The sequence below is a fragment of the Eumetopias jubatus genome, unplaced genomic scaffold (genome assembly GCF_037043125.1).
Source record: "Eumetopias jubatus isolate StellerSeaLion01/CBP00866 unplaced genomic scaffold, mEumJub1_p1.0 scaffold_9, whole genome shotgun sequence".
NCBI lineage: Eukaryota > Metazoa > Chordata > Mammalia > Carnivora > Otariidae > Eumetopias > Eumetopias jubatus.
The window spans coordinates 55,119,883-55,134,090 of record NW_028274815.1 but is presented as its reverse complement, the minus strand read 5'-3'; positions in this window follow the sequence as shown (position 1 = coordinate 55,134,090).

The following is a 14,208-nucleotide window of genomic DNA, read 5'->3' as shown; positions in this document are numbered from 1 at the left end:
AGGTCACATTTGATGTAAAATATGTTATTTTTATTATATCTTAGGAGAGTATTATTTCACAAAACTTTTCATGTTTCAATTACAGCTGACCCTTGAACAACGCAGGGTTTAGGGGTGCCAACCCTTGCATGTGGTTAAAAATCTGAGTATAACTTTTGATTCCCCCAAAACTTAACTACTAATAGCCTACTACTGACTGGAAGCCTTATCAATAACATAAACAGGTGATCAACCCATATTTTATATGTTACATGTATTAAATACTACATTCTTATAATAAAGCAAGCTAGAGAAAAGAAAATGTTAAGAAAATCATAAGGAAGAGAAAATATACATACAGTATATACTGTAAAAAATCCATTTATAAGTGGGCCCGCACAATTCAAACCTATGTTGTTCAAGGGTCAACTGTTTATTTATATGTATTCCCAGGTTACACACATATGCTGGGTCACAATGTACTTCTTACACTGGGTCATACTAAGAAGAAAATTCAGTTCAGTAGGAATTTTACTTTTGGCCCCACTCAACCTTCTTTAAAACAAAACAAAACAAAACAAAAAAACACTAAAAAATGTAAGATAGCACCTTCTCAAAAAAAAAGTGGGGCTCTTTGTGCTAAACATTTTTTTTAAGTCACTGCAGCCTAAAATCTTCTTTCTACCCTAGACCATACAGTGTTTAGTAGATTACTAATAAGGAAATATTAAACATAAACTAGAGAAAGGACAAATGCATAACAGATGAAAAAGGAAACAGAACATTCCTTCGTGGTTTTAAGATACTTTTTTATTCTTTCCTAAAATCTAAGTTTGAGGTACACAGCAAATTTAATTTACTCAGTTCCTGGCACATAGTAAATGTTTCATAATTCGTATTGAATGAATGCTGAGCTAAGAAACAAAAGAGTCAACTTGCTGTGCAAAGCTAGGCAAAATTCTTAACTTCTCTGAGCTCCAACTTTTCCACTGGTAAAAAGGAAATGATGGGGCAAAGCAGTGTTTCCTCCAGGGACATCTGCAGAACTATTTCCATGGTGTTAATAGATGACCCATGAAAATAATCTATAACTGATAAATTTATCACCAGATTTCTATGCCCTCCATCCTCATCTATGTATTCCTGACCATTCAATGAGTCCTAACCTCCTGGCTCAGAAATAGTGGCAGAAGAAGGAGAAGGAGAAGAAGAAGGAGAAGGAGAAGGAGGAGGAAGAGGAAGAGGAAGAGGAAGAGGAAGATGAAAGAATCCAAAAAAGACTCCAAAAAAGACTAAGGGGAAAAAAATCACTCTGGATTTTTTTTTAATAGGAAAAAAAAAAAGTACTTCCACCTACATAGACAAGATTCCATTAAGCCCCCCAAACTAAGGAACAAATGTTCTGGCTGTGAATTGGTGACCTGTTTATTTTCCATATATCCTTTATTTTTATACATCTGACCTTTCACAAAAAGGACAGGGAAACAGAAGGTATTTTGGGCTCAAATCAGTGTCTTGCCCAAAAGACACCACACCAATGGGCACTCTGCACCATTTGTTCAGGAATGGTTCCGTAGCATCAGCACCGACTTAGAGGCCTGGAATTAGCACAAGCCCCACCCACCTGCTTCTGCGACTTTGGGATAAAAAAGAGCCAAATGAGCTCTAGTTCTAGAGTTGTACCTGCCATCACCCACAGCTGCAACTCGGCTTGCTAACATTCGTGTCAAGGAACAAAGATAACCCTCTCTGTGAAGGGGTTCTGACTTTGAGTAGCCAGAGAGTGTGCTTTGTCTGGAGAAGTACAGTGTAATAGTTAAATGCCTAATGTTAAATTAGGCAAATCACTGAGAACTCTAAGCTTCAATTTTCTTATGCAAAATGGGAATAAAACTAGAACCTACCTTATGAAAACTGGAAAGAACTGAATAAGAAAATACATCTGTAGGTCTTGACCCAATACCTGATACAGAGTAAGTGTTCAATAAATGGTGTCTATTTTTATTATGGTATAACTGAACCCAAACCATGATTAAGAGATCAAGGATAAAGAAATTTTAAACAATGTGTTAGTGTAGACACATTCTACTGTGATGTAAAATGCATTAGAAAGACATCAAGGAGGTATTCACGTTGAACTGAAAACCAGTGCTACCTTCATTGGTTCATTTTATTCACTTTACCCTAGCAAGTGACTTAGAAGTGTTCAAGAAAACCAGCTGGTTACCCCTAGATGACTAGCAAATCTTATACTTAATGGGTAGCCAGAGAAGCATCAATTTCTCAGGAGATATCCTGTTGCCATAGGTTTCCATTCTTTCTTTAAAATAGCAACACATTTTGGACCAAAAATGTTGGGCATTTTGCAGCCATTCTGCCATTCTGAGGCTTGTATATGTCAATGAACACCTCCTAGTTATCATTACTAAGCACTGATATTTCATGCTGCAGTCTCTATCTTTATGTGGTCAAAGATGGCTTCAGTTTACCTGGCAGGACAGATTACTAGATGTGGAGACAGAAGTATGAGGAGGAGCAACACCTTGCCCAAAGGGTCCATTGTCTGCACAAGGGACTGGACCACCAGAACATTAAACGTGGCACTCAGCCATATGGTAATGGCAGCCCTTAACCATCCCACCCAACACACAAAGCGGGTTCACACTCACTCATTTTCCAGAGTTACTCGGGTGGTGAGTACAAGCCTCAATTTTTCCAGATGTCTGTACTGCAGAAATGGTTGACAAGCTGAAACAGGTATATGGCGGGGGGCGGGGGGGGGGGAATAATAGTAAAGACTTAATTAAAGGATATCTGAAGAAGGCAAAAGAAATTACCCAGCCCCTCTGCAAACCACACACTGGAAATGAATGGGTTCTTTAGTGTTTGGGACATTTTAGTGTTATAAAAATGTAGACTATAGAGCTATTATATCAAGTAATTTATGGGATGAATATTGTAATTCATTGAATGTCACGACTTATCTTTTATTCATATAGTTACTATTCCATTACCAGAGAGGGAGGTTTGTCAAAGGTTAATTATTTTAAATTGCTCCAGCAAATTTATTTTGATTTGTACAATTTTTTTGAATAATCACAGGTCTATATATTCATACATCTTTATGAGCCTTCTTTTGAAAAAATAATATTCTTTGATGAGGCAGTTAAAGCTAGACAAATGCTTTAGTGACGTCTTTAAAATATATTCCCTTTAACTCTGGATGTAGGTCTATAAAGAATTATTCTATTATTATTATTGTTGACACGATCAGTCTTTTTTAGAACTTTCTATTTTTTCCAAGAAAAATTCCAATTAAAAAAGTGGCCAAGAAATTATGCCTTGACTTTCTCAAGGGGTTGGTCATGGTTCATAGTATCTTTTGGCCCTGGGTCACTAGCTGGCATGGCGCCCACGTACGGTGGGTGAGGAAAGCGATCACACGTGTTCTCCCGCTTCTGTTTCATGTGAGATTGTCCCTGGACCAGGGAACGCCTCTTCAGGACATGAAAACTGGTCTTTGTGGGACAACGAATACTAGAAGATAGGCCAAATACTTTCAAAGTTAGGAAAATCATTTTGAATTATAAATCTAAATTAGAAAGGAAGCCAGAAGCAAAGAGAGCAGTTCGGAAGGCTACAGTATATACAGTATATACAATAAATAGATTAATCCAGCTCTGCCTCCTTCAAAACCTATCGCCTCTCTCGGGAAGGCTTTCTGGTTATGCTTGCTTTCTTTATATTTCTCAAACACTTATGTATCAGGTCTATATTTCATTAATATGGTATTGTTATATACCTTTTTAATTATTCATAAATCACTTGAGAGTTAGAGAGATATAGTGAGAAAAGCTTCAGTTGAAAGTCAGAAGACTTAGACTCACATTTAAGCCCTAAGGTTTATTATCACTATGGGCTTAGATATGTTGTTTGATTTGTCTGAGACTCAGTTTCTTTTATGTTAAAGAGGAATAAGAAAGCCTGCCTATGTGCTTCGTAGAGTTGGCAATAGGTCACCTAATAATTGCATACTTATCTGGGTTTATAAAATTCTTGCATATTTATCTCATTTAATTCCCAAATGACAGAATAAGATGAGCACTGTTACTCATCCATTTTTATTGAACTATGTGAAAATATTTTTAACAACATATTATTTTCAGTCTGTAGATTTTATATCATCAATTTAATATTAACAGCCCTAAGATACAGACCATATCTATCTTTTATTTCTTTTTTTATTTTGTTATTTCCTCATATCCCACTCTTTTAGGCGGCTTGATAAATAGACCCAGAACATAGATTTTTCCAGTACATATAGCAAAGTGCTTTGTAAAACAAAAGCACAGAAAGGGTATATCTGTATGTTGCCAGGGTAACATAATTTTACTTGATGTCAGAAAGAAAATAACAATCTACCACTTGATCAAAATTTTTACTTTTTAATCAGTTGTACTGCTCTTATACACATGGTAAGGTGCCCCTGGAAAGCACAAAAATTCCAGAAGCACAGAAATAAAATGCACACCTCCTCTATAATGTTGTAGCTAACACTAGGCACAGTACGTGATTCTGGAAACCATGAAAAGTGGCTCAGGTGTAGAGGCTGTGAGGTATTTCCTAGTTATGGGGAACCACTCCACCCAAGAGGCTATCTGGTTTATTCATAATCAATAGTTTGGGGGCCTGGTTCATAGTTGGTGCTCAATAAATACTAGCTAGGTATAAAGTCTTTCATTATACTCATATAAATACTCATAGAAGACTATGGAACTTTAAAGAACTTGGAATTCTGAAGTGGATTCAGGAAAGAGAAAGTGTTAGAAATGGGACTCCTAAAAGAAAGTTCGAGAAGTTATTAGTCCCAATAAGAAAAGTAAGGGGATATTTCGCAAGCACTGTACAGCTTTCTACAAGGTATCTGTAGTGGGGCAGAACCTGTTGGCAAAGGGATCCTTGCTTCTGCTGTGAAGAAAAGCAGCAGAAGTATGTTCAACTGTGCTACAAAGAATGTGCATTAGTAAAAATAAAGAAATATGTAAATACGTACATGTGTGCATACATAAACCCTCATTGAGGAGTAGTAGAAAGTGAAGAGGGAAATTACAGCATTAGCTCTTCATTATTGAGCATTTGCTATGTGTCAGACACAGACACAGTGTGTTTAAGTACTTGACTTACATTGTCTCATTAAGCAAGTTCTCTGTGGTAGATGTTATCACAGATGAGGAAACAGAGACTAGAAGTAGTTAGTAACTTGTCCAAAGTCATCAGCGGTCAGCACACCCTGGAATTAGTGCATATCTCTAACTTCTGGATCCAAGTGGTCATTTTAAGACACCCACCATATGCAATCTCAACATCGACGAGCTCTATAGTTTTTCCCTCCATGGAACCCAGTTTCTATTTTTTTACTTAATAGACTACATGAGAGCAAAAGCTGATGGACAGCCATGATAATGCAAAACCTTTATTAATGCTGCCTACAGAATTATTTGTTTAAAATATAAATATATATGTATATATATACACACACACACACATATAACCTAGGCAAATATTTTACTGTTACTAAGTCTTCCTTACCCAGATTTCATGGTAAAATTAGAGCCCAGAAGGATAGATTCACTGAATCAGCGAGTAAAATGATTTCAATTTCAAAATGGAATATGTGGCCTGAAACATTTTTATTTTCCTGTCATCTGGCTATTTATCAATAAAGGATGTACTAAATTATTCTGTATTGTTAAGGTTGGTCAACAGTTTCACTGCATTAGTTGGGTGTCCATGAATCAGAGATCCTTGGGTAAATGGCATGGCAGGCAGTTTTCACTGTCATTGAATTATTCCGAATTGAATTGAATTATTGCCTAAACTTAATTAATTAGTCACGTAATGGTCAAACGGTCAAATATCCAAGAATCTATTGTCTAAAGTGAGATTTCTGTGTGAAGAGACACTAGGCCATGGTGCGAGCAGCACTGGCAGCAATTTTGTGACTGTAACAGCCCAAAGTATTGCCATAAATCATCAAGATGGTGGAATGAAAGGTAGGCCCCCCAGAGAATATCATGGCAACAATGAGCCCATCCTTTTCCCAAATCTATTTAACATCACCAGAGAAAAGTGTTCTGTATCCAGTTTCTTTTACCAGGAACAATCTGATTGTCTCAATCCTGTGGGTTGGGATATTTCCATTTTTAAATCTCCTTAACAAAGACCTCTAAGTCCAGAAGCTTCCTCCAAGGCCTGTGAAGTGCTATTCTGATCACCCCTTCATGTTTCTAAGCTGCTCTGGGATAATGTTGTGGAGAGAAGGGCCCCAGGGGAACAGCTGATTGGATTCTGGCAAGACGGACCAAACATCTGCTTCAAACAAAAGACATCTGCATATTTCACATTTATTTTTCATAATTTACAGAAGCAACCTGCCAAAATTCAGCAAGGGAGAATACACTAGCACATAATTAGCTTAAAGTTTGCTTGCTTTAGAAGTATGAACATGAAGCCCAGGAGCTCACCTGGGAGGACATCAGGAATGGTGGAACTGCAGTTTGATTTCTGGATATTCAGTTTTAGACCTCGTTTGCCAGGGCAGAAAACCCAGCACTGCTAGGCTTGCAAGGAGGAAGTAAATATGCCAGAGGTAACACGAGGAAGTTCTTTTGTCCTCACATCAAATAAAAAGGTTTCACACCAAACGGGTGGCCTAAGATAATATCATTTATTAAATAAGATTTGATTAGGCAGAAATATTTTACTTCTACCACTCTGCTCTGCAATACCCATGTTAGATAATGGTGCAATGTTACATGATTTATAATTAAAAATGTATATACCATAAGTACCAAAGGCATGGTGAGAAATTTTGTGGGGGGTGTTGCATTATTTTTCAAAGCATCTGAAAGTATTCAAACCAAAAAATACCGGAAAATATATTTGTTGCCTAGATAATAGCACGTTTGGAATATGTGATGAAAACAAAGAGAACAAGATAGTGGATGATATGATCAGTCTTAATATATCCTGGGGGAAGGGATACAACAAATTATCCGTCCTCTATGAACTACATCTCCCAAGCCGAATTTCAAACTTTGCAAGATCATTATTATGTGAAATAACTAAAGCTTGCTTAATTGGAGAATAAAAGGTGAAGAATGGATACTTGAAAGAGAGGTTTTCTGTTGTTTCTAGCAAAGGAATTTCAACCCTATGTCCATATTTTTAAAAATACTAGTTATAAGATCCTATGGAATTTCCCCTGATCTTAACTCCAGGGAGAAAGCATACTTAAAGCAAAGTCTGCGAAGTATGGGGTGCTGTTGTCTTGAGATATTCAAAACACAGGCCCCTGGTGGGCAGGTGGAATGGCATTTTGATTTTGCTATTATCTTCTAGTCTTAGTCATTGCTTTACAAAAGCATTGTGTTCCTGATTTAGTTGTAGCCACAATACTGACCCTATACAAATCTCCGCAGTAACAGTATGGCAGCTCCAAAGGATTTAACATCTTAAGTTATTTGAAGATTGTAAAAGCAACGTGTTCAAGCTAGGCACCATGAATAACTCCTTGGTTCTAAGTTCTAAGGAGTGACTTGGTTGTGGTCATTTCAAACATCATCTACCATAAATTTCTGATATCTGATTTAGCGTGTGTACACCAAACTGGTATGAAACATGAAATCCCAATCCAAAAGAGCAGCTAATTTGAAAATAACAATTTGTAATTATGCACTAACCCACTGAGATTCGCTAGTTATTTTTTTTAACAAAGTCAAAACTTTTTTTTAATTTTTTTTTAAGATTTTATTTATTTGAGAGAGAGAATGAGAGAGAGAGAGCATGAGAGGGAAGAGGGTCAGAGGGAGAAGCAGACTCCCTGCCGAGCAGGGAGCCCGATGCGAGACTCGATCCCGGGACTCCAGGATCATGACCTGAGCCGAAGGCAGTCGCTTAACCAACTGAGCCACCCAGGCGCCCCTCGCTAGTTATTCTTAAATATGTATTCTATTAAAATTTTTTAATGTACTTAAATTTCAAATCAGTATACTATACACATGAACCTCTTGTGTAATTATAAATTCTCTTCTTTTTGCAGTGGGCTCTTAATAGAGGGGCAGTTTGTTATAAATGGAAAGAGGCTGGACTTGATTTGAACCAAGACCTCAGACCTGGATTTGAATCTTGATTCAACTATCTATAAAGCTTGGTAACTTCTGACAAATTACTTAAACTCTCAGTGTCTTATTTTTTTCTGTCTCCTGGGGAGGCATTTTTCCTGTAAGGGTTAAATGAGGTAGCTTGTGCTTATCACAGCACCTCATCTGCACCTAAACAGATATTTTAATTTGCTAAAGATTTAACTTGCTCAAATTTAGTTGTCTTACATACTGTTGAGCTCTTGAAAGAAAACTCATCCCAAAATGGGAGGGCATCTGGCAAGAAGACAAACTTTGGAAACAAACCTCAAGGTTGATTGAGAGCAGTAATACTAATGTACTGGTGTTTATCATTCTATGCACTTGCATGGAAGTTATAAATAACTGAAAGTAAAAATTGAAAAAGCTGTTTGTCTAAAATTTCTGCAACATAGTGGGGCACAATATATACTCTTTGGGGATTTACCTTCCTTACTTCCAGGGCAGTAATGTGGGGAGAATGCCAGTAGTAGGTGGTCATACCTTGTGGAAGCAGTGGATTCTGCTGAGAGTTGGCAGCACTCCCCAGAAGAAGTGGTATGGGAGAATGGGATGTTCTCAACAGAGGTAGCTGCCATGTTCAAGGAAAGAACATTCACCCAAAAATACTCAGTGGGAGAAGTGGTAACCAGCAGAAGTGCCCAGGAAACACCAACTTGTGCTGTGCTGTCCAACACGATACCACTAGCCACAGGTAGTTATTTAAATAAAAAGGAATTAAAATTAGACTTCAGTTTCTCAGTCTCAGTCACAGATCCATCATAAACACTGCATAAACAGTTCTATTGGACAACACTGGACTAGTAGACAACTGCTTCATTCCAAAGCACATGTGAAAGACCCCTTTAGAGGCTTCCCAAGTGCCTGAAGACTGAGGCAGTGGGTGAGAGGAAGGAATGAGATCTTGAAACAGCAGTTATGGGTAAGAGTTGGTAGAAGTAGAAGTTATTCCCTTTAATGTGACTTCTTTCCACCCAAGGTGAAAACCAGGAAATTCAGAGCATGCACGATATAGAACTAGTACGTTGCCTTGAATGTAATAGACTTCAACAAATATAAACTTCCTTCTGCTTAAAATCTCTGTGCCAGTGTTAGGAATTTCTAATATAACTATCGTTCTGTTACTTGAATGATCTCCCACCATGTATATTAGATCATTAATCCCTTTGAAAGCTGCCAAATACTCTTTGTTGAATAAAAAACTCTTTGTTGAAAAAAAAAAAAAAAGTACAAAGTCCTGAGACTCGTATCTTACCAAGAAGAGCACAGACACTGGAGCCAGAGAGCCTGAGTATGAATCCAGCTCTGGTGCTTGCTGGTGATGCCCCATTAGTTAATCTCTCTGAGGCTCAGGTTTCTCATCGAGGATTGTATTAGCACAGACATCATTAAGTTGTTATGAACGTCTGACATATTATCAGCACTAGAAAAGTGCTTGTTAAATAAGTATTTCTATTCCTCAACACGCTGATCTCTAAACACATGTCAAGTTGGTCTTCTACTATTGTCTTGTCCTTTCTCTACATTTCAACTATGCATTATTCTCTCAACTTGACTTAAATACCTCTTCCTCTTTTTATATTTATTGAAATCCTACATACACATCTTTTGAAATGCACCTTCTGAAAACTTTTTCCTAGATTAGTCCTACTAAATCATGTCTATAACCTACTGTTTACCTCAGCATTTTAAGCTTTATTTCATTCTATTCTGCCTTGGTCTTCACAGTTTGGTCTTGACATGTCCACACTCACCCTAGATTATAAATTCCTCAAGGAATTACTCATGCTTGTAGTCCCCAGAATACATGTCTAAAATAGGTGCTCAATAAATGCTCACTAGAAGGTGAGAAGGAGGGAGGGTATGGCATGCCTTTCAGACCAATTCTATAAATACTTACTTTGTCCAAGTGCTACATTTTAGAATACGCACAGAAGTGGCTTTTCAAGTTGTCTAAACACAGTATCAAGCATAATACCCTTCAGATGATGAGGGCAAAATTTGTTAATCTCCATTACATGTTCTGCTTAATGCCAAATACCTAGGTTTCTTTGAATATGGCAGCGTGAAAGGACAACCACAACCTTAGAGGACTGAAAGCAGTGACACTAGATACAAACACACAAGTGGTCCATTTATCTTCTTGATAATTTCCCATGTGATTATTTCTGAAGCACCCGCTGGCTACGTCACAAGGATTCCCCACCAAGGAGAATAGCCTGAAACCCAAATGCTAGTTTGTGGGTACTGCTCTTGCTGAATAGTGGCAGACTCAGGAGAGTTCTGTCTGTGATCAAGTGGGCCTGTGTTTTTAATGAGCTGTTGATTTCTAAGAATTAAACTTGACTTTACTTATACAGATATAAAAGAAGGGCAGACATCACAGAGGAAAATGATAAAATGCTGGATCATGAACAGATATCTTCAAAACCATCCCCCAAAGGTAAACCTTCAACCAAGGAGGAGGATGAGCAACACAACAGTACACTGGTAGTATCCCAGGAAGGCACAGCACTGAACAAAGAAGAACCAGAGAGATGCACAGAATATGTATACCTAGACCATCCTTACATTGGATAATTCTCTCATTGAATGAGAGTTGTCTACTTTATATTGTAGGCCTATCTTGACTCTGTAAGGGATCAAAATCTCTACTCATAGAAATTATGTTGAGTAACCATGACATGGGTCATATTACCAACAAATTGTCAGGATCATATAACCCTATCCTTCTCCCATTGGGAGGCAAAGGCTAACATTTTTAAAAAATTGGTGGAGTGGAGGGGGGTGGGAGGGATGGGGTGGCTGGGTGATAGACACTGGGGAGGGTATGTGCTATGGTGAGTGCTGTGAATTGTGTAAGACTGATGAATCACAGACCTGTACTTCTGAAACAAATAATACATCATATGTTAATAAAAAAATAGTTATAAAATATATCTGGGGAGTAACTGCAGGAGTTTAATAATGAATTATACCTTAAAAAATGTACCCACATAAAGGGTTAGTATCCAAACTCTATAAAGAACTTACCAAACTCAAGACCCAAAGAACAAAAAATCCAGTCAAGAAATGGGCAGAAGACATGAACAGACATCTCCAAAGAAGACATACAAATGGCCAACAGACACATGAAAAAATGCTCAACATCACTCAGCATCAGGGGAATACAAATCAAAACCACAATGATACACCACCTCACACCAGTCAGCATGGCTAAAATTAACAAGTCAGGAAACAACAGATGTTGGTAAGGATGTGGAGAAAGGATGAGAATGCAAGCTGGTAGGAATGCGAGCTGGTACAGCCACTCTGGAAAGAGTATGGAGGTTCCTCAAAAAGTAAAAAATAGAGCTACCCTACAACCCAGCAAGGACACTACTAGGTGTATACCCCAAAGATACAAATGTAGTGATCTCAAGGGGCACTTGCACCGCAATGTTTATAGCAGCAATGTCCACAATAGCCAAACTATGGAAAGAGCCCAGAGGTCCATCAACAGATGAATGGATAAAGAAGATGTAACATATATAGTGAAATATTACTCAGCCATCAAAAAGAATGAAATCTTGCCATTTGCAATGACATGGATAGAGCTAGAGAATATTATGCTAAGCAAAATAAGTCAGTCACAGAAAGACAAATACCATATGATTTCACTCGTATGTAGAATTTAAGAAACAAAACAGAGTAGCATATAGGAAGGGAGGGAAAAATAAAATAAGACATAATCAGAGAGGGAGACAACCATAAGAGACTCTTAACCATAGGAAACAAACTGAGGGTTGCTGGAGGGGATGGAGGTGGTGGGATGGGGTAATAGGGTGATGGGCATTAAGGAGGGCACATGATGTAATGAGCACTGGGTGTTATATGTAACTGATGAATCCCTGAACTTTACCTCTGAAACTAATAATACACTATATGTTAATTAATTGAATCTAATTTTTAAAAAATGTACCCCCATGCTCAGCATTTATCAACCCAATCATTGCCCCTAAGGATTTTTGCACAGGACCTATTGCTCTCTCCATCCAAAAAGTAGATCAGTAGAGCAGATTTGAAAACCAATTTGATTCAAGCATTATCTCTAGGTCATCTCTTTTTTTGATGTTTAAAAACCACAAGAATCACATATATCTTTCTTAATTTTTTTTCTAATGGGTCAGTGGCTGAATTTTGGTTGATACTCAGTATCACACAGTATGTACACATCTTGGCCAGGGCTCCTGGGATCTGTGAGTGGAAATCCCCCCCACACCCAGAGCCCCTCACTCTCCTTATATTTATATATAACTCCTAGATAATAAGCACAAATAAGCAAAAAGACCCTACTTCCTCTTAGCCTCAAAATTTTCTTGAATAATTTTATTCCTTTGTTAGAAATATAAAATGAAGCTTTATGAGTCTTTAAAAGTCTAAAGAAAATAGCTACTAATGGTATCTTTTTATTGCCTACAATTCATCCTCCTGAAAAAGGCAGTAATGTTCTTAGAGTTGATTATAGCTCAGTCTTAAATTTTCTAATTGTTTTAGATTTTTCACTTATTTTAGACATTTTCACTTTGCCCCCTAGAGTAAATTAAGATGAAAGGTAAATTAAAAGAAAGGAATTCAACATAAAGAGAATAAATAAATAAAACACAGATTGCAAAGCAGGAATGAAAACAAGGTCTCCCAGACCAATCTGTTAAAGGAATGCTACAAATGTGAAGTGTTTACTATTTTAAACATTAATCATGCACTCACTCTGTTTATTTAGCTATCAATGTTTTTCCTGTAACTCTGACTTGAAAATGTGTAAGCTGTTTAGAATTAGGACTCAAACTAAAGCCAAATGATATTTTGATTATTTATATTGCATAGCTTGTCTTGAAACTTCAGTTTTGCAGTCTTTTCATTTCAATTCACACCTTTTTTAAAAGTCATTATTATTTTGTATAATGTGACATCTCAAATAACTTTTATTGCCCCCCATTACCATATGCCCAAGTCACAGCCATTAAAGATAGGAGAGCCTGAGTCCTCCATCAATGGGCCTATTCAGAAAATTTCCACCATTTTTCTTTTACTTGAATATATGCAACAATCCCAAAACATAAGACTAGCTTAATAATCAGAATTAGGAAATCGAAAGAACTGTAAGTTTCTCAAGTTTCTGGCATTATTTTCTTGACAGATATTAATAGTTTTTAATAAAATTTAACATTTTGGATCTGCTTATGGAAAATAGTCGCCAAAGCTACCTTATACTCATCATGAACAGGAACCTCTCATCTAATCTCACAAAATTATAAGTCATGTTAAGGACAGAAACAGATCACATAAGGTTGATTTATTATTTCTTTCCTTTAAGAAAGTGAGGAAAGCATTAAAATTTTCTCCTGGAATAAATATGTTAGAATTTTTCCCATTAGAACACCTAGACAATGACATGGATGAGATCTGCAAAGGTACACATTTTCCTTGAAAATTGTTGTTGTTGTCATAAAATTAACCATATGACTCAGATGTGCTAGAAAATTGTAGCATCTTTATTTTCTTTAGCTGACATAAAATTCCTCCAGTGCCCCACCCCCTTTCTTCTAATTTGAACAGTTCACCCTCCTGTGAAAGCTGTTTCTTCCCCCACTTGTTCCTTTCCTTAACTGGTGTGGGAGTGTACTGCCATGGTTCTTGGGCTTTTGTCTGCTGCAGGGTCTCATTTGGTACTTGGTGGGTGTTGGCTGATTCTAACATGTTTCATATTCAATGTTCTAAGGATACGCAGCCTCTCATGCTAATAGGTCAGCCCATGCCTTGCCTGGCACTCTGCTTCAGCCTACTTGAGGAAACTCAGAAGACCAGTCCCAATCTACCTCTGACCCTCTCTTCACAGTCCCTGAGAACCAGAAGGGCTTCCCTTCATTTCCCCTTTCATTCAGGCCATGGAGATTTCTTCCTGCTCTATCTCATCACCCTTTGAAGAGTAATATTTGCCTTTCCCATTTCTCGATGGCTATGAGAACAGAGTAGCTGTTGAGGATAG